Genomic DNA, 19,548 nt, shown 5'->3' with positions numbered 1-19,548 from the left:
GCCTTTCTTTCCTTCCACGAAGGAGCAAAAGCTTCTCGTCGAGAGAATCAACCTCTCTCTCTCTCTTTCTCTCTCTCTCTCTCTCTCCAATCTCGATGAGCCTCAACATATTTATCAGCAATTCTTTTCTGAATTAATCCCATGTTTGAATTTTGATTTTTCTCATCCTCTCCACAGTTCTACTGCACAACAGCACAACCTACTCTTTTCTCCTGTTGAATCACAGGCAGGAAAAGGGATTTGGACAATTTTGATCCACGAAACAGGTGGAGGATGAAGCATTTCGGGATTGATGGATTCCTATACTGGATTTGGCCAATGTGGATGCTTGCGTGTTAGTTCCTGCTTCCCACATGACAATTGTTCCAATTGTTGGAATCAGTGGATAAAGATGCTGGTTTTGATAAGTATTATCAGGCAAAAATAAAAGAAATCCAAAGTAAATAATTAATTCTGTTTGGATCATAATTAATCAGAATATATAACTTGGATTTGATTTATGTTATATTTCATTAATTATTAAACTAGCTACTTACATCATTATTTATGTTATAATTATTATGACTATGTAACTCGACCTGATTCGTAAAATTTCAAATCCAAAATATCATATTTGGATTTAATCTGAATCGATTTTATTGTCTTTTTATAAAGCCATAAAGGTAAGATTCAATCATTAAATGCTTAGATTATAATAGCGTAGAATTCAAACAGCAAGAAAAGTGAAAAAATACAAATAATAAAAAATAGAGTAAACTTGTTGTTGAGCAAAAGAAGTATAACCATGAGCACCGGGAGAGGAAGATGTGAGAATCCTATGCAGGCAGCGTAAAAACCAGAAATGCAGTTGGGATCTTAATTGGATTGTTTCTAATTATTAAACGGATGTTAAGTTTAGGAGTATTTATTTGAAAAACAAGTCCTCATGAGTGTTTGGTGAAAACATATTTATTTAAAATAGAAGTAGTATGGGTATTTTCAAAATAATGTGGTGTGCCAATCCAAAATAAGTATTTATTCAAATAAACATTTATTTTTAATCACTCCCAAACGTAGCCTTATTAATGTAACAAGAGATTTTTTCGAAATCTATTGACCTCGATCCCGCATTGCAACGGGCCTCAAATTCAATCTCAAATGAATGGCAAATATAGAACCTGCGCCCTGTTAATTGGTCCAGGGTCTATTGAGTACCCACTGGCCACTGCCACACTTGTGTCAGGATAGACAGGCCTTTTTATGTGCCGAATCCTCCATGAGCCATGAGGTGTGTCATGCGTAGAAGCTTTAGACTTTGGAGGATTGAACAACCCGGACTTTTTATTGCCACGTGGCAAGGCCTGTTGGTGGTTGGGGGTGAAGTTGCCACATGGGAAGAGTTTTGAGTTTTGACCCAAAGAGTCACATTAGTCAAGACTCAAGACTGTTCACCTTTTCTCTGGACAGTGAAAAATAGTGTAAGAGAGCAGCATTAAACCTAGGCCTTTGGAAAAAAAGCAAACCCGGGTTTCCTGATCCTCCCTTCGTTTTCACGTGAACATGTTCGTCTTTTCCAAATATTTTCTCTCTTGAAAGTCATGTTGAACTTTGCAACGCTGTTATTACAATAGTCAATAAGAGATAGCTCGGACTCAGAATGAAGCTTCCGCTCCACCCCTCTTTGTTGTTCAACTTGCGGAGGAGGCTGACGGGCAACCGGCTGGAAAGGTTATTTTCTCATCAGGACACAGTAACTCGGATCCTCGGCACAAATGGAATGCAACCTGAACCTCTACCAAATAAATAATGCTGCCAAGGCTTACAAATAAGATTTCTATTTATTTATTCTTTCTTTGTTCTGATTAGGCTCCATTCACGGGCAAGACTGGCGCTAAAGAAGTAAAGATGACGTCGGTTTGAAAATCACAGCCTTCTCACACTGAATTCTGAAACAGTGCACATATCTAAGCGTGCACTGTGGAGACTGGAGAGCTGCAGTGCAGAGAGCAGAGAGAAGAGAGCTTCTTCATACCTTCCACGAGGTCAGATCAGATGTCGAGAGGTATGTGGTCTCTCGTGATAAAGATGGCGACAAAAATGGCCTCTGAATGGTAATGGTACTGGTTATGATCCATCACGTTTTCGCTACAAAACCAACCAAGAATTGAAACCCCTGAATCCACTTTATCTTTCACAATCCCTGATTTATTAATGAAGGGTGGTGATTTGATTTTCAGACATCAGATTAGAATCTTAGTCAACTCCGTATAATAAGGTTCAAAGTATTCATACAATATAAATATATCATATCATATCGAAACATAATTATACAATAAAACTTGGATGATGATGATGATAATGACATCAGATTTGAATCTACAATATCCCTAACCACCTTGTAATTGTATTATCATATCGTCCAATCCAATGGTAAAAAGGGAAACTGTGAAGGTCACCTTCATGTGGGGACATTTTATCAAATCGCCAACCTGTAATGAAAATGTTTTGTATATTAAAATTGGGTACTGATTAGTAGAGTCAGTGGAATGAGACCGTGAGAAATGATATCACAAAATGGTCAATTAGTAGCTTTAAGTATGATGGTGCCGTGACCATGACAATAGCAATTGTCGTGGATGAATTAACGTCTCAACTCTCAACGGAATTTGAATTGAATCCCAAGCCTCAACTCTCAAGTCTCAAGACAAGCATCTATGCCAGTCATTTTAGTCAATGGTGGGAGATGTGGTGAGGGTGGGCTAAGATGAGACCTGAGACCCACCAGCATACAGATTCCAATCTTAAGATGAGTCTTGCAGGACTCATGATCTTTTAATTTTTTTTTTCTGGTTAAAGAAAATTTCAATAAAAAATAATTAAGAATTCCAAGACCAGATCACACTACATTAACTAGGAGGCGACTCCAACCTAATCCTATCTAATAACCAGCTTGGAGGATAACTAACAACACTAATCCTATCTAATAACCACACAAACTTTATTCAATACAAAAAGGGAGTGTTTTTGGACAAGCAGCACCACAATACAAAATACAATCTACCAAGAAGGTGTTTGGTATACGGTCGTTTCTCTCAGGCATTTTTGCAATGTCGCATTTATTCTCTCCCTCATCCTTTTTGGGATTCTAGCTGATAAGGGCAACTTTTGGGCCCTAATATCAATAAAAATAAAACTTTAATATAATTTCTAAAATATATTAACTTTTTTTTGTAAAATATCAAAAGGGGTAAGAATACTGTTCATCTCATTTTTCTTCTAGACCACGGAACAAATCTCTCTCTCTCTCTCTCATTTTTCTTCTTCTTAAGTGATGCAGCGTGGAAGCAATGAAAAACCGGGCTGGCTATGCAAGCACCAGGTGATCGCTAGCTTCTAGCGAAGAACACCGAATTCTCCAGGAGAGAGAAAATGTGGCAAAAATTGGAAGAAGAGAAATTGAAGAAACTCTGAAATTATGAAGTATGAATTGATTCTTAATTTTGGGAAAATAGCATTATTTATAATACATTTGGAAATTGTAAAAGAACTAGGAAATAACAACTAGGATAGATCTAAATATCTAATATGATAGGACCGAACTCTCCTTGGTTTGATCTCCACCGTTTGATCTCCCTAGATGCATGAATCTTGGATTATCTTGCTAATCTTGATGCTTCTTGGAGTCTTTTTTGATAATCTTGGAAGAGTCTTGCTAATCTTGGATTCTTAGATCCCTTATCTTGAATTTTTGGATCTTAGTTGGACTTATCCTTATCCTAGGAGCTGTCGCACCTAGGGGTGAGATGGGCCTTGTGATGGGCCTCCATCATTAAGATACCTCTACCCTTTTGTTCTTGAATTTTGATTTGTTTTCTTTGTAATCCATTATGAGCGCATTCCTTTGCTTGATTTTCTAGAGAGACCAGCATTGAATTTGGCAAGTCCATTCCTCTGCTTTTCGATTTTCCATCTCCAAGCTTCCCGCCCCTTTGGTAAGAAAGTCGCATTGGTACTTCAATCTCTTCTTCCTATCCTTCACCCCGACAAACCTAACGTACATCACATCAAGGCAGGCGGAAGCCAACTGCATGGCTAGCTGGACTATCTCTTCTTCGTGTTGCACAACAACCTTGAATGTTCTTTTATAATTGGCCAGGTGACCCAACGCTCGAACGATGACTCTTTGCTTGACCCAACTGATCTTCCCTCAAAGAAGCTCTATAAGTGGTGATTACGCAAGATTTCACAACTATGAACCTTGTTCATAATTTAGGAATTGATGACGTGAGCGGCATAATAGGGGATGTAAATATTTTGGTCTCTCAAAAGCTCATTGGAGGTATCTAAAGCAGTTTTGGACACCATTAAAGCCTAGAAATCGGGATTGGGTGAGATTTATTTGGTGGCTTGAAGGAGGAAGAAGATGAATAGTGTTTCTGCCTCTATTTGATATTTTTTTAAAAAAGTTAATCTATTTTAATAATTATATTAAAAAGATTATTCTTATTGATATTAGGACCAAAAGTTACTTCGAATTCTGTGAGAGAATTTTTGGAGAAAACATCATTTTGATGTTTCTTGCAATGAAAACAACATTTTACCTTTTTGTCCGTGTGGTGTCTAAAATGGCATCAAATAACACATAATACGCACCAAAAAAAAAAAAACAGAATTACTATACCAATGATGACAAACATTCCCTAAGGTTGTGTTTGGTTTGAAGAAAAGGGTAGAGAACAGAAACAAAACTTATGCAAATTTCCCTACCTCCCCCTTCCTTTCCTTATCTTTTCCTTCAAACCAAAAACAGCCTAAGAGTTCACAATCACTTTCTAAGATGACGTTGTAATCACCCAACAAGCTTGCTAGATTTAAACCAAAAAGCACAACAAACGCCTCCGCTTGAAAGAGAGACGAACCACTGCTCTGATCAAAGTCAAAAAGAGAACCAACTCTGCAAGGCAATTCCTAATAAAGACACCGCAATAAGGACCAATGTTAAGCTTAACACTGGCATCAACACTAATTTTGAAGCTGCCTTTTGAAGGGGGCTCCCACCAGTGCCCATGATCTGATTTGGTCAATCTCATGGCCTCATGGCAGATCAACCCTTGTACCGAAGGCTCACTCTTAACAGGCCACCCATAAAATTTTGGTGCAATTGGATTTGGAGCTTGACACAAGCTCGGATCTGCTACCCACAAGACACTACAGCCATTCGTCTCAAATGCATTTTGTACTTCTAATATGCTGTCATTGATAGGGTAGTATTCAAGGTGTGCGGCTGTGAAGTAAACTTTGTTTTTTGGCTCAGGCCTGATGCAGGCCCAGGCCCAAACACAAAATTTAGGCCCAAGCCCAGAATTTCTGGGCTAGTTTGAAAATGATCACTCCTGTGAGCCCCCAAACTTACAGGGATCACATTCACACACCATCAGAAAACGTATAGAAGAAGGTTAACACGCATTCTTGACGAGTGTGTTGTCACTTGTCAATGAATCAGAACTCGTCATATCGATAACGTAAATAATTTTGTTGAAAGCTAATTTAAATATCATCTTATTTAGCTTTGGTCCTCGGTGAGTAAACTTCTTTGGGTGGGCACTGGGCTCTGGGCATTCATAAACGCCAACGAGCAATGGTTAGCAGTTAGTACAATGCAGATTTCATTAGCAGGCCTGGAGAAAATTTTGAACTTTTGAAGAGTAAACTGAGTCATAGTTGTCTATTGTCTAGCTTCCCAATCCTAGTATCGGGAGCAAGAGTGTAGGGCAGAGATCTCCTTTCAGGTTTCAGGTTTTGCTTTGTTTACACGTTTCCATGTCTGGTACGCTCCATCAATTCCATGTGAGAGGACGTTAGACGAAGACTCTAATGATCTAATCTATCATTTGGAAACAACCCATATCGACCGAAGGAATACTCCAGATGAGTTGTTTATGATGCACTGCACTGCACTCCCAAGAGGTACAAAGAAAACATTATATCCTTTCGGCATTGATCGTATAATTAACAATTACCCTTCCTCTCGTCTTGGTGGGTAAAGCTGTGGAGTCATTAGTTGTATGCGGACAATATATGCAGTCCATCAACGTACTAACTTTTAGACCGGCCATTGTCTTTATCCCATTCAAAATGTGGCAGAAGCTTTCAGATAGCCCCACCATTGTTATCAACTCACCTGTACAAAAATAGACTACCACAGTACCCACACTAACCCAATGACATGTCTCAAGGGAAAAGATTAAATTAAACTTACCAGAAAATGAAAAGACAGAGGAAAGGATCAAACTAATAGGGTGGCCCTGAACAACTATGGCAATCAGGCAATGGCACTATTTTCCTTGAGGAGGCGCGCATGGCACCACGCAGTCAGCTTGATTTTTAAGTCTTGCATCTATGATTGGTACCATCAACTCAATGCATTGCAAGGGACTTACAAGAATCTTCCAAACCAAGAAGGGGTCATTGAAAGATCAACTATTCCATTCAATCATAAAAATGAGGGAGTTGAAGGATAAAAAATTAGTTACTGCCACGGGATAGAATAAGATCTATTGGTATGCTACAAGAAAAAAAATCAATGCAAATTCATGAGGGAGTTGAAGGATAAAAATCCATCAGGTTTTTTAACTCCAACCATACTCAACTCAAACTAATCGATTACCAAAAGCTTCAAAGGTAAATCCCTACTTCTAAACTTTCTAAGCTTGCAGGACCTTTTTACTCCAGTCAATCCTTGTGCCTTGATCAAACACCAGAAAAATCCCCAACCAACTTAAATTCCCAGTTGGGGAAAAACAAAGAACCACCTGATGTATATCCAATAATGAAACCCCCTTTCCCAACATTCTGAACTATAAATCACATTGACTTGTTAATTCCATTTCTAGGTGGCTTCCATGAGCAGCTTCAAAGGCTCCAAAAAGCTCATACATTGTCTCTGTTGTCATACTCAGCTTCAGGAGTACATTAAGTACCCGAATGATAAGATAAGGTCCCCAGCCAACCATTCATGCAACTTCGATAGTAAAATCATAAGTTTTAAAAACGGGAATCATAGGACAAGCACTAAATGACATGTATGTATCAATCTTCCTATGGGAAAGGTTCGTAGTGAAACCTACTATAAGAATGGGATTTTCCAAAATGACAGAAGAGGGGATCTATAGAACATCGCTGAATATGCAAAACTAATGATCAATGGCCACTGGGTGGATATATTTTAAAGCAGGTTGAAGCAAGAAGTATGGAGTAGCTGGTTTCTGATAGCTGAAGTTCAAGATGCACAATTAATGGCCACTCTTTAACCAAAAATCAATAAATTTTAAAGGAGGTTGAAGCAAGAATTATGGACTAGTAGTTGGTTTCTGATAGCTCAAGTTCAAGATGCACAATTAATGGCTACTCTTTACCAAATGTCAATAAATTTTAAAGCAGGTAGAAGCAATACTAGAAAGAGAGTTCCCAGCTCAAGGAGGTCAAAGGTTACTGCATGACTGGAGGTTGGAAAACAGAGGTAGGCTATGAACAAGAGTTGAAGGTGTGAAATGGATACAATTTTCAAAGTCTTAAGGGAGCACAAAGCCAGTCTTATTAAAGGAAGTTAAAGGTTAGATGGTATGAAAGAAAGTAGGGCCATCATGGACACTGTATTATTGAAAGACTGCCTAAAGAATGCACGTGAGAAATCTGAGGAAAGATAAATCAGTTGGCTACAAAAGGAGGAAAAAAAACTACAGGTAACTGGGTCAACGAACAAAACAGTAACATGGAAGTCTTCTGCAATATTGCAACTGGAGATAAAAAATAAAAAAAAAAAAGAAGGGGAAAATTCTTCTCTAAACATGCCATTGAACAGGTAGAGGTGGAAAATTCTAGAGACAATGATTAGATTGAGCTGTATAATTCAAATTGACTAGGTACGTAATAAGGAAGATAACAGAAAACGGCTTGAAATGCACTTTCATAGAGAGGACATATGGGATATCTTCAACAGTTCAACCTTAATAAGGATATGCTCCCAAGTCTAGGTTTGCCTTGAATTCCTTTAATTGAAAAATTGATATTTTGAATGTTTTCACAGATCTAACAAAAATAACAGAAGGGATTCTGTTAAGAAATATTTGACTGGCATTTTCCCCCTTTTCTTTTACGAAGGAAATTAATATTGATTGCTGCATTTTTCACATTCACTCCTGGGAAATGTTATGTAAATATGTTCTACACTGAGGAAATTGAAGGTGAGTGCATGTTAAATCATATCTAAAATTAGGGGTGCAACTTGGGCCTAGTTATCCCGAACCCAACCCAAAAGAAAAAAAGGGTTGGATTGAAGGTCGGGTTAGGGTTTAGAAGGGGCCCAAATGGGTGATCCTGGCCAAATGGGGTCAATTGGAATATGGGATTTAGAAGGGGTCTCAGGGAAAATGAATGTGCCTCTTTAGTTCAGTTGCTGGATCTTTTAGGACAGGTTCATTTGGACCCATCCTTGGAAGATTCTAGAATATGGAAAGGTTCCTCAGATGGTCTCTTCTCTCGTTCCTCCCTTTTTAGTGTTCTTGCCACACCTAACAACCCGGATGGGGACTTTCTTTTTTTTTTTTTTTTGATCAATAACAACTTCAGCAATTTTATTAAAATATCACAAGAATAGTTACAGCAAGGAAGACAAACACTCTTATCTTGCAAAAACAACTTAAGTCCTCAAAGAAAGAAAAGGAAAAAAAAAGGCAATTTAGTTACAACTTAGCCCAAAACATTACATCCCTTTCTATCCCCTATTTAGCTAGCCCATCAGCTATAGAGTTGGCTGATCTTTAAACCCAACTCATCATGATTTCCATTTCCCGCACCAGCCACTTGAACTTTCTTCTCTCATTGCTGTACTTCCATAATCCACAGTTGTCTTTCCTCAGCCACCCTATTACCACCTCTGAGTCCCCTTCAATTATGAATTTTCTGACGTCCATCTCCTTAGCTTTCTGAACTCCTTCCATAACTGCCAAGATCTCAGCTCTAAGAGAATCCCCCACTCCAATTGGACTTGAGAACATGGCTGAAATAACCCCGTTCTCATCCCTAAAAACACCCCCAATCCCTATATGTCCAGGACTCCCCCTACAACTCCCACCAAAGTTCACTTTTAGGAATCCAGCAGGTGGGGGTGTCCAAGACACCTTCACAACTGATTTGGACTTCATACTGCAATCTCACCCCACTTCCTCAACATGTTATCCACTGTGTAGTTTGTGAATAGCTCTAGAGATTTCATCCACTGTACAGACCTGTTTTGGATCATAGCCCTCAATTCTTCAGCCCCTCTCTCTTCATCTGAGAAGATTCTAAGATTTCTTTCTTCCCATAAAGACCAGCATACTTTAGCCCTCGGTCCTCTCCACATAGTCCTTCCCCTTTTCACGCACCACATGAACAAAGGAGAAAAAAGGCTCTACAGATTTGAAGGAGGGTTCCACTTGTGCCCAAAGAGAGAAAAAACCCATTCCCAAATTGACTTTGCAAATTGGTATGACACCATTAAGTGAAAACTAGTCTCCCCATCCGCTTTGCATAGAACACACCAATGAGTTGATAAGCATGTATTGGGTTTCTTCTTTTGAAGCAAATCACCAGCATTGAATCTTTCCAGATAGGCTTCCCAACAAAAACTACCAACCCTAGGAGGAATTGGTCTGCACCAAACCTCATTAACTGGAAAAGGGGAGGTTGTAGGACTGGTGGATTGACATAAGATTTTGAAAAAGGAAGCACAGGAAAAAGAGCCCCGTGGGGGTCGGGGTCCAAGTTCTAGATTCCACCTTAGAGGGGTCAATGAAGACATTATCAAGAAGGTCAAGGAGGCTCAAGACACTGTGGAGGTCAGACTCCCTCACAGCCCTCCTCAATTTGGGAATGGGTGATGGAAAAAGAAATTGGCTTATTTTTAAATTAGAAAGGGCATACAAGGAAGGAAACTGGTCCTTAAGTGGAACATTCCCCACCCAAATTTGTTCCCAGGATTTTATGCAAGTGCCAGAATTCAAATCATACCTGACAAGTGAGGAGAAGACTGGAAGCAAATCATGAATGGATTTCCAAGGTGAATTGCTTGTGGACCTTACTCTGATTCCAGCATCCCATCCATTCTGCTCCATCCCATGTATGCTTGCCACTATTCTAGCCCATAGCTTCTCCTGCTCCAAAGGAAACCTCCAACCACTTTCCCAAGAGGGCCGAGTTCCTTTTCCCGATATTCCCGAGCCCCAAACCTCCACAAGCTTTACTCCTGGTCACCATTTTCTAGCTAACTCTATGGTCCATCTCCTCCTTTCCCGGCTCCCAAAGGAAATCTCTCATTAATCTCTCCAACCTACTAGAAACCTTCACTGGAATTTTGAACATTGAAAGGAAATAAATGGGTAAGTTTACTAGCGTGGCCTTGATCAGCGTAGTCCTTCCACCAAGGGAGAGATAATTCTTTTTCCAAGAAGCAAGCCCTTTTTTTAAATCTCTCCACCACTGGGCTCCAAAAACTCTCTCTCTTGGGAGTATCACCTAGGGGCAAACCTAAATAACTCAAAGGCCAATCTCAGACTTCACACCCAAGCACTTCTGCATTCTCCCTAACCTCTCCCTCCTCTATATTCACACTCACTACACAACTCTTCTTGAAGTTCACTTTTAGGTTTGACATTTGCTCAAAAAGTTGAATCACTAATTTCAAATTCTTGATGAATCTCATATTACCTCCATAAAACAAGATCGTATCATCAACAAATTGTAAGTGAGTGAGTGGGATGTCCTCCCTACCAAACCTCCATCCTCTAATGAGGCCCCTAGAGTTTGCTCTGTGAATCAAACTTCCCATCATCAGCAACAAGTAAGAACAGAAAAGGGGATAGGGGGTCACCCTGTCTTATACCCCTAGTGGCTAGGAAAATATCTACCATTGTCCCATTCACTAGTATTGAGTAATGACAGTTCCGAACACACCTCATGATCCATTTACACCATCTAGCCCCAAACCCCAATTTGGTCATGACTTTCCTAAAAAATTCTCAATTCACCATGTCATATGCCTTCTCCAACTCCACTTTACAAACCACCCCCTTCTTTTTATCTTTCTTAAAACTCTCCACACTCTCATTAGCAATGAGGATTTGATCTGTAATCTATCTTCCACTCACAAAGGCACCCTAATTTTGTTCAATTAAGTCTAGCAATACCTTCTTCAGTCTCAAAGATAACACTTTTGCAACGATCATGTATAGGCTGTTGACCAGACTAATTGGTCTAAAGTCCCTTGGGTGTGAGGCTTCTTTCTTTTTGGGAATCAGAGCAATGAAAGTGGAGTTCACCCCCGGATTAATAATTCCTCTCCTATGAAACTCCTCAAAAACCCGTATAAGGTCCTCTTTCAGAAAATCCTAACAATCCTGATAGAAAGCCATTGTAAAACCATCCAGCCCTAGAGCTTTTGTTCTATCCATAGAAAATACAACTTCCTTAATCTCTTCCAAGTCAAACCCCCTCTCCAAACTTCTCCTGTTATCCCTCCCTACATCTGGCCAGTCCAATCCTTCCACCCACACCCTTCCACTTACAGGCCTTCTTAGAATAGATTTAAAATGTTCTACACATGCCCCAGTTATCTCCTCTTGTTGAGTTAACTCAATTCCATCCACAACCAGTTTGGTAATGAAATTTCTCCTTCTTTGTCCATCTGCCAAAGAGTGAAAGTACCTAGTATTTCTGTCCTCCTCTTGCAACCATTTACACCTAGATTTCTACCTCCAGCTAACTTCCTCCTTATGTAGGTAGTCCTCTAGCTGTCTTCTCAAGTCTTTTCTTAGTTCATTGTCCCCCTCTCTAAATTCCCCCCTTTCTTCTTTGAAATCGAGGCTTTCAATTTTGTCCTTCAGAGTTCTCTTTCTTTCTTCTAGCCTCCCATACTCCAACATATTCCACTCCTTGATTTCAGGAATTGTAGCTTTTTATGAAATATCATCCCCTCCCATTCCACCACTCCCTTACCCTATTTGTAAACCTGGGATGGAGTAACCACATATTTTCAAATCTAAAAAGAGTAGGTCCTCCACTCCTCTCTTCCATGCAAATCACTATGGGCCAATGATCTGAGGTCAACCTAGGTAGGGCTCTAGATGCCAAGTTCCCCCAGTGTTCTTCCCAATCCAAAGAAAACAAGAACTTATCCAACTTAGAGCAAATGGGTCTAGATTGGAGATTTGACCAAGTAAAAATCTTCTAGGCTAGAGGTATCTCCCTAAGCTCAAAGGCATCCATAAACCTGTTAAACTTCCTCATGCTAGTTGTCACCCTCTGATTGGTCTTATTTGTTTCCTCTAAGTATCTGATCACATCAAAGTCCCCACCCACACACCAAGGCCCATCCCACAGTCCTCTTGTATCAGCCAATTCCTCCCACAATTCCTTTCTTTCTCTATAATAATTTGGCCCATAAACATTTGTGGGCACCCACACATATCCATCCTCTTGTTGTTTGAACTTCATGGAAACTGAGAATTTTCCAATCAGTTCCTCTAATCCCTCTACCACATCCCTCTTCCACATGGTCACTATCCCCCCCTGAAGCAACTCGGGAGGGAGCTACTACCCAACTGATCCCCCTCACTTTCCATACACTCCATGCCCATTTATCATTAAACTCCATCCTCTTGGACTCCTGTAACATTACGATGTCTAGGTCATACCTCTTTTATTGTTGCTCTTTTCCTCGCACTTCCTATTCCCCTCATATTCCAGCTTAGTATCTTCATTCTCACTCTTTCCTTAATTCCCTTCTACACCTACCCACTACTTTCCCCCTTTCCTCCTATCCCCTTTTGCCCCAAACTTCTTATCACCTTCCGCATCTCTTTTCAATATCTCAACTTCACTCAACTTTCTCTTTTTTGTTCTGAGCTCCCTCCTCTTCTGTAACCCCTCCTTCAGCGCATTCAGATCTTCTAATCTGCATCCCAACTTCCCCACAAAATCTGCTATTAACTCCTCTTGCCTAGGTTCCTCCCCCACTGACCTTCCTCCACATTCCTTTCGGCCCTATCCTCCTCTCCTCTGATCCCTCCCCTCCTCTCTCCTCTCCATCCCTCACCCTTATCACATTTCCTCCCTCCTCCAGTGTGCACTCTACATTATCCTTTCCTTCCCTACCCTCCTTTCCCTTCTCTCCAGTGGACCCACCCCTCTTCTCTCCTCTTCACCCCTTCTCCATATTACATTTCCTTCCACCTCTTTGAATACCCTCTCAATAATTGCTCACACTTTCTCTTTTCTATATCTCCCTTCCCGCTCCTCTTCGTTGTTCTTCACCTCCCTTTCCAACACCTCTGAAACCCCACCCTCTTGATTGACTGCACATACATGGGCATCAAGACATGGATTGGAAGCAGAATCTGGAACAAAGGACACAAAAAAAAGCATTAGTAACAAAATCCGAATTCACTTGATTATCCGGCCTCCCTTTCTAGATCCCGAGGTTGGTCAAATATCTGTCTCTCTGGGTTGGTGGGAGAGTCCTTCTGTCCTTTGGTCAACATGTTGATCTCTTCTCTGTACCCCTAATTCACCCCCGATTGGTATGTTATAGCTCTACTTCAGATTCTCCTGATTCGCCCTTTCATTTATGCCTTGCACAATCCAAGGTCTTGGGTATAGGTTTTCCCGCTTCAGACCTTTAGTCTTGCTTGTTTCATGGGGTCCCAAGCTTCTTGCTTCCTCTGTCTGACCTTCCTGGCCTCCTCTTACACACCTCCTGTCTTCCTCTGAGTCGTCCCGGAATATCTTCGCAATGTCCCACTCTCCCCTGTAAGTTCTGTAGCTACCTAGACTTTGAACCACACACCATCCGAACAAACCTCAAAAAACCTCGGCATATTCTCATGTTTGATGCCTCTCGATGGCGACCAAGTTCAGTTTATTAGCTTCCACCAAGACTCCTCCTAGACTCTGTACAATGTGTTCAAGAACAGAGTCACACCAAAGGTGGAATGGGAGACCTACAAGTTTCAACCTAACACACCCATCTTGGACTGCAACTTCATTGTAGATGGGGCTCCAGTTCTGGACCTGTATAAGGTCCCCGTCCACTGCTACAACTTCAAAGCTCAGTTCCTGATCGCCCACATCCAACACAACATTCGTATATGCAAATGGAACCAACGTTGCTTCATCTCCAACACCTATCTCACCAGCAACAACCTCCAGGACCTTCTTCCATTCTTTCACTTTTTTATCAGCCACCAGAACCATTCTTTTCTTCCAAGCATCCTTCCCTGCTCCCACCAGAATACGACGCTGTATAGATGAACAAGCCACCACCCACTTCGGACGTCTGAAGGTTTTGGACTTCTGCACTTCCAGTAGTTCCAAATGACACTGACTCCACTTGTCTTCGCCCATGGTCTTTGAAGTTTTGACCAGTTGCCTCCACTCCTTCCATCTTTCTAGTTTCCAATGCTTCAAGAAAGGACTGCAGCACCTTCACAAAGACCTTCCATCCTTTCTGCATTCTCCCTTTCGGTACACAGAGCATCTGTTTTCCAGATGTTCCAAAGAGCTCCTCCACTGTGATGAACCACCCCTTCCAATTTCTCTTCAATTCTATTACATACTTCTTGCCTGGAACTGACATTAAGTTCGTTTAGAACTCAAACTTGTCGAAGTTGATAGCCCCATCTACAAATCCTTTCATCCATATGATGACTTTGTTTAGAACAAGTATTGTCGCCCTGTTGTTCTCTCTTATCTTTAGTGCTTCCTTACCTCTTACCCGTTCCTCTTCAAACTTGAAGGTCTTAGCTTCAATCGACACCTCAGCTCTCCATCTTCCTACAGTTCTGAATCCTCTCTCCCCCTCCATCTACAGTTCTACTCCTACCCAAATTTCCCAATAGAAGGCTGTAGAGAAACTGATGTGGGCCCCACATCTGTGGGGCCACTCTGTCCGTAGGGTAGAATGTACCTAGTCTATTTGTTATGTTTTTTTGTTATTCTAGTTCTGTTATTCTAGTTGTTATTTACTTTTCAGTTTTATATTGTTAAGTGTAATGATGTAAACACCAAGGGCAGATGTGTCCTTTCCTGTAACTAGCATAACATATAAATATTAAGTTGAAGTGGCGGCGGCAGATGAGTTAGAATCTGTCCCTCCTTTCAGCAACTTGTGTTCTCTTGCTTCTCTTCTATTCTCTCCTTTTCTCTCATCTTCTCTTCTGTTTTACAAACCTAAAACCTTTTAGGATTCAAGACTGATTACAGTCTTGATCTTCTACATGGTATCAGAGCCTATCTAGGGCTTCTCATGTGTATCTAGTCCAGCCGACCACATGAGAACTAGCTAGGGCTGGAAGTCTTGAAGAAGTTTTTCGGCGGCTGAATCTTGGAGATTACCAGGAGAGGTTCGCAGCAGTTGAAGACTTGCCGCAGCCTGCAGAGAGTTGGTAATCAGGAAGAGGCAACGAAGGTTAGGGTTCAGGTAACCCTAGAAGACAGTACACCGAAGGCAGGTAATCAGTAAGTAAGTTTGTTTCTTTACTGACTTTTAGAGATTGCAATCAGCCGAGATAGGTTGGACCTATCTAGAAAGAGGGGCCGAACTGTGTTCAAGTTTGCTCTAGGGTTTGGCTTGCCGAACTGTGATTAAGTTTGTGTCTAGGGTTTGATTGTTGGGCTAAACCCTCCTCTTCAAAGGGGATTAGTTTTTAGGGTTTCACAGTGCCCTACGACAAGTCCCACTGGTGCGGACTGCTTGGAGAGTGCAGCTGAGCACTTTAGTGATTTCATATCACTAATTTTCCTCAAACCTACAGTTGAAACCCTATTTTTGCTCTCACAGTAGTGGGCCCCACAATAGTGATTTCAGAGAACGGCATCTCAGATTGATAGGCGGTTGATTTCAGATCAGTTTTGTGTTGGTATTCCTGATCGGATCAGACCAGTTTCAGATCACATCGATTTTGTGTTGGTATTTCTGATCGGATCAGATCAATTTCAGATCATATCAGTTTCGGATAAGCTTTCAGACTTACTTCCTTGACTCTGTTTGAAAAGTAACCGTCTTTTCAGATCAGATCAGTTTCGGATCAGCTTTCAGCTTTCAGATCAATTCTTTTCTTGTAAGTCATTTACTTTTCTAAGAAAAGATAGGTTGAAGTGATCTTGCGGCAAGCCCTAGTGCTAGACTGAACCTTGTGATCTACCTAGAGCTGTCCTCAGGTCTATTATTGGCATTGATCAGATTCTAGGGTTTCATATTAACCCTACTGCAAGTCTATCTATACAGTACTGATTAGATTATGCAACTGAATTGATCACTTTAAGGACTGATTAAAACCCTAATTCTGCAAAGGCAAATCAGACCTCCTTCTAAGCTGTTTTTCAGAGTTTTTTGGGGTTATGGAACTCTCTTAAAGGGGTTAGAGCTCTACGGACAGCCACTGTTGTGTTTGTTTGTTGGTTTCATATCAGAGTTATCCTAGTTGTGCACATACACTATGAATACAAATCAGGCCTATACTGTTTTTGGTTGTGATTGGTAGTCCAAGTGCTGTTTTAAGACTTGACCGAGGTGGAGTTTAAAAATCAGGCAGAAGGCGGCTTTGGGAGCATCAGTTATGGTAATGTTTCTGAGATGGGTTGTCAGCTTACAACCGTAAATTCAGGTACTCTAGCTCCAGCCTACCATGCCTCAGCAATAGATACTCTATCCGACCACATGACTAGCTTACCTTCATTGTTTACCTCTTTACCATTTGTCATCTGGTAGGGATAGAGTATCTATTGCTGATGGCTCCCTGGTTCCTATTTTTGGGAAGGGGGACATTAAGTTATCAGATACGATCTCCTTGTCTTCTGTCTTACATGTTCCTAAGCTTGATACTAACCTCCTTTCAGTCAGTAGTATTACCAAACACATGAACTGCTCAATAACTTTCTTCCCTGACCGGTGTGTTTTTCAGGACCTGGAGACGAAAAAGGTGATTGGGACTGGCCGTGAGACGAATGGAATCTATCTGCTCGGGGAGAGTTCTCGTCGGGAAGAGTCAGTGGGTAAGAGGTCACTTGTTTCCCAGAGTGTGAGTTCGGTTATGCTTTGGCATAACCGATTGGGTCATTTGTCTTTTCGATCCTTAAAGAGTTTGTTTCTTACTTTGTTTGAGTCTGTTGAGTTGTCCCAGTTGCAATGTGAAAGCTGTGAGTTTGCTAAACATTGTAGAAACTCTTATTCATTGAGTAATAAAAGGAGTAATCGTCCTTTTGATCTCGTGCATACGGATGTTTGGGGGCCATATCACATTCCTTCTATGGGTGGGTACAGATATTTTTTGTTATTTGTTGATGACCATACCTGGTTTTCTTGGGTTTATCTTATGCGTTCACGAGATGAGGTTCCCGCCCTGACCCAAAACTTTCACCAAATGATCCTAACCCAGTTTGATGCCAAGATTAAAGTTCTTAGATCTGATAATGCAAAGGAGTACTTTGCTAAGTCATTGGCATCTTACCTTCTTACTCATGGGGTTATCCATCAGAGCTCTTGCCCTCATACACCTCAGCAGAATGGGGTTGCAGAAAGGAAGAATAGGCACATCTTGGAGGTGGCTAGAAATCTTATGTTTACCTCCAATGTCCCTATTCGCTTCTGGGGTGATGCTATCCTCACGGCGGTCTATCTTATTAATCGGATTCCTTCCCGGGTTCTTGATTTGCGATCTCCTTTTTCCCTTCTATACCCACATGAGGAGTTGTTTTCTATTCCCCTTAAGACATTCGGTTGTACCTGCTTTGTTCAACTTCTCAGACCCCATCACTCCAAGTTTGAACCCAAGGCCTCCAAATGCATTTTCCTTGGTTATGCACGAACTCAAAAGGGGTATTGCTGCTATGATCCTGTCTCAGGGAGGAAGTTCGTCTCCATGGATGTCACTTTCTTTGAGGAGACACCCTATTATCCTCGGGTTTCTCCTCAGGGGGAGAGCAGTGAGAGTAGGGGTTTAGGTCCATGTCTTCAGGGGGAGAGCAGTGAGAGTGGGGTAGTTCCTTTACCTATTCCATTGGGTGATGGGAGCTGCAATGGTGAGGGTGGCCAGAGGGATCAGGAGTTGAGGGGGAGCTGCAATGGTGAGGGTGGTCAGAGGGATCAGGAGTTAGGGTCTATCACAGGCGGTGCAGGCAGGTTGATCCCGATCATCAGCAGTCCAGACCAGCTCCAATCTCATCTGCGGCTCCAGGTCCAGGCATTACAATCCCATGACCCATAGAGACTTCTTCTATTGTTGCCATTTCACCTCCTACAGATGACCTTGATCTTCCGATTGCAGTCCGTAAAGGGAAACAACGTTGTACCACATCTACAGCCCACTGTATTTCCCATTTTTTATCCTATGAGCGTCTATCACCTACCTACAGGTCCTACCTTAGTTCCATTTCCAATGTCCCTATTCCAAGAACAGTGCAAGAGGCTCTATCAGTCCCAGAGTGGAGAGGTGCAATGCAAGTTGAAATGGATGCCCTGTTGAAAAATAATACTTGGGAGCTAGTTGACTTACCCAAAGGAAAGAAACCAGTTGGATGCAGATGGGTATTTACTGTAAAGCACAATGCAGATGGTTCCATTGAGAGGTACAAAGCTCGACTAGTTGCAAAAGGGTTCACTCAAACTTATGGTATAGATTACTTAGATACGTTTGCCCCGGTAGCCAAGATGACCACCATTCGGGTTTTATTATCTCTTGCAGCAAGCCACACTTGGCCTTTGTACCAAATGGATGTTAAAAATGCCTTCCTGAATGGGGACTTGCAGGAAGAGGTTTACATGCAGTTGCCTCCTGGATACTATAATACAGAGACAGGTAAGAAGGTCTGCCGGCTCAATAAGGCATTGTATGGTTTGAAGCAGTCACCTAGAGCTTGGTTCGACAGATTCAGACTAGCTCTTGGGAAGTTCGGTTATGTACAGGCCCAGTCAGATCATACACTGTTCATCAAGAGGGTGGAGTCTTCACTGACACTAGTTGTAGTATATGTTGATGATATTGTGGTGACAGGAAATGACAGCCATGAGATTGAGTCCCTCAAACAACTCCTTCATCAAGAGTTTGAGGTGAAAGATCTGGGTCCACTACGGTATTTTTTGGGTATCGAGGTTGCTAGATCTAAATAGGGGATCTTTGTCTCATAGAGGAAATATGTTTTAAATCTGTTGGCTGAAACTGGAAAACTGGGTGTCAAACCTGCAAATACACCCATTGAACAGAACCACAGGATTAGTGCAGAGAGTGGAGAGCTGCTTGAAGACAAAGTTATGTTCCAGCGGTTAGTGGGAAAGCTCCTATATATGTGCCTCACTCGGCCAGATATCAGTTATGCAGTTAGTGTTGTCAGTCAGTACATGCATTCTCCTAGAACCACGCACCTTCTAGCAGCAGAAAGAATACTAGCATACTTGAAGAGATGCCCGGGTAGAGGTATACTGTTCAAGAACAATAACCACATGAAGGTGGAGGTCTATACGGATGCCGATTGGGCTGG

General features: G+C 41.4%; 1 long non-coding RNA gene across 1 annotated transcript in view; it reads right to left on the bottom strand.

Moving 5' to 3' along the window:
- Positions 1 to 2,168: 2,168 nt before the first annotated feature.
- Positions 2,169 to 19,548, bottom strand: part of LOC148844525 (uncharacterized) — a 40,151-nt gene continuing 22,771 nt past the window's right edge. The window contains exon 2 of the long non-coding RNA XR_016102466.1: positions 2,169 to 2,468. This is a non-coding gene — a long non-coding RNA (uncharacterized LOC148844525). The remainder of the gene's footprint in view (positions 2,469 to 19,548) is intronic.

Source organism: Nelumbo lutea, chromosome 7 (assembly GCF_056320005.1).
Source record: "Nelumbo lutea isolate HS-2025 chromosome 7, American lotus-T2T, whole genome shotgun sequence".
Lineage (NCBI taxonomy): Eukaryota > Viridiplantae > Streptophyta > Magnoliopsida > Proteales > Nelumbonaceae > Nelumbo > Nelumbo lutea.
This window is presented reverse-complemented; position numbering and strand designations above follow the sequence as displayed.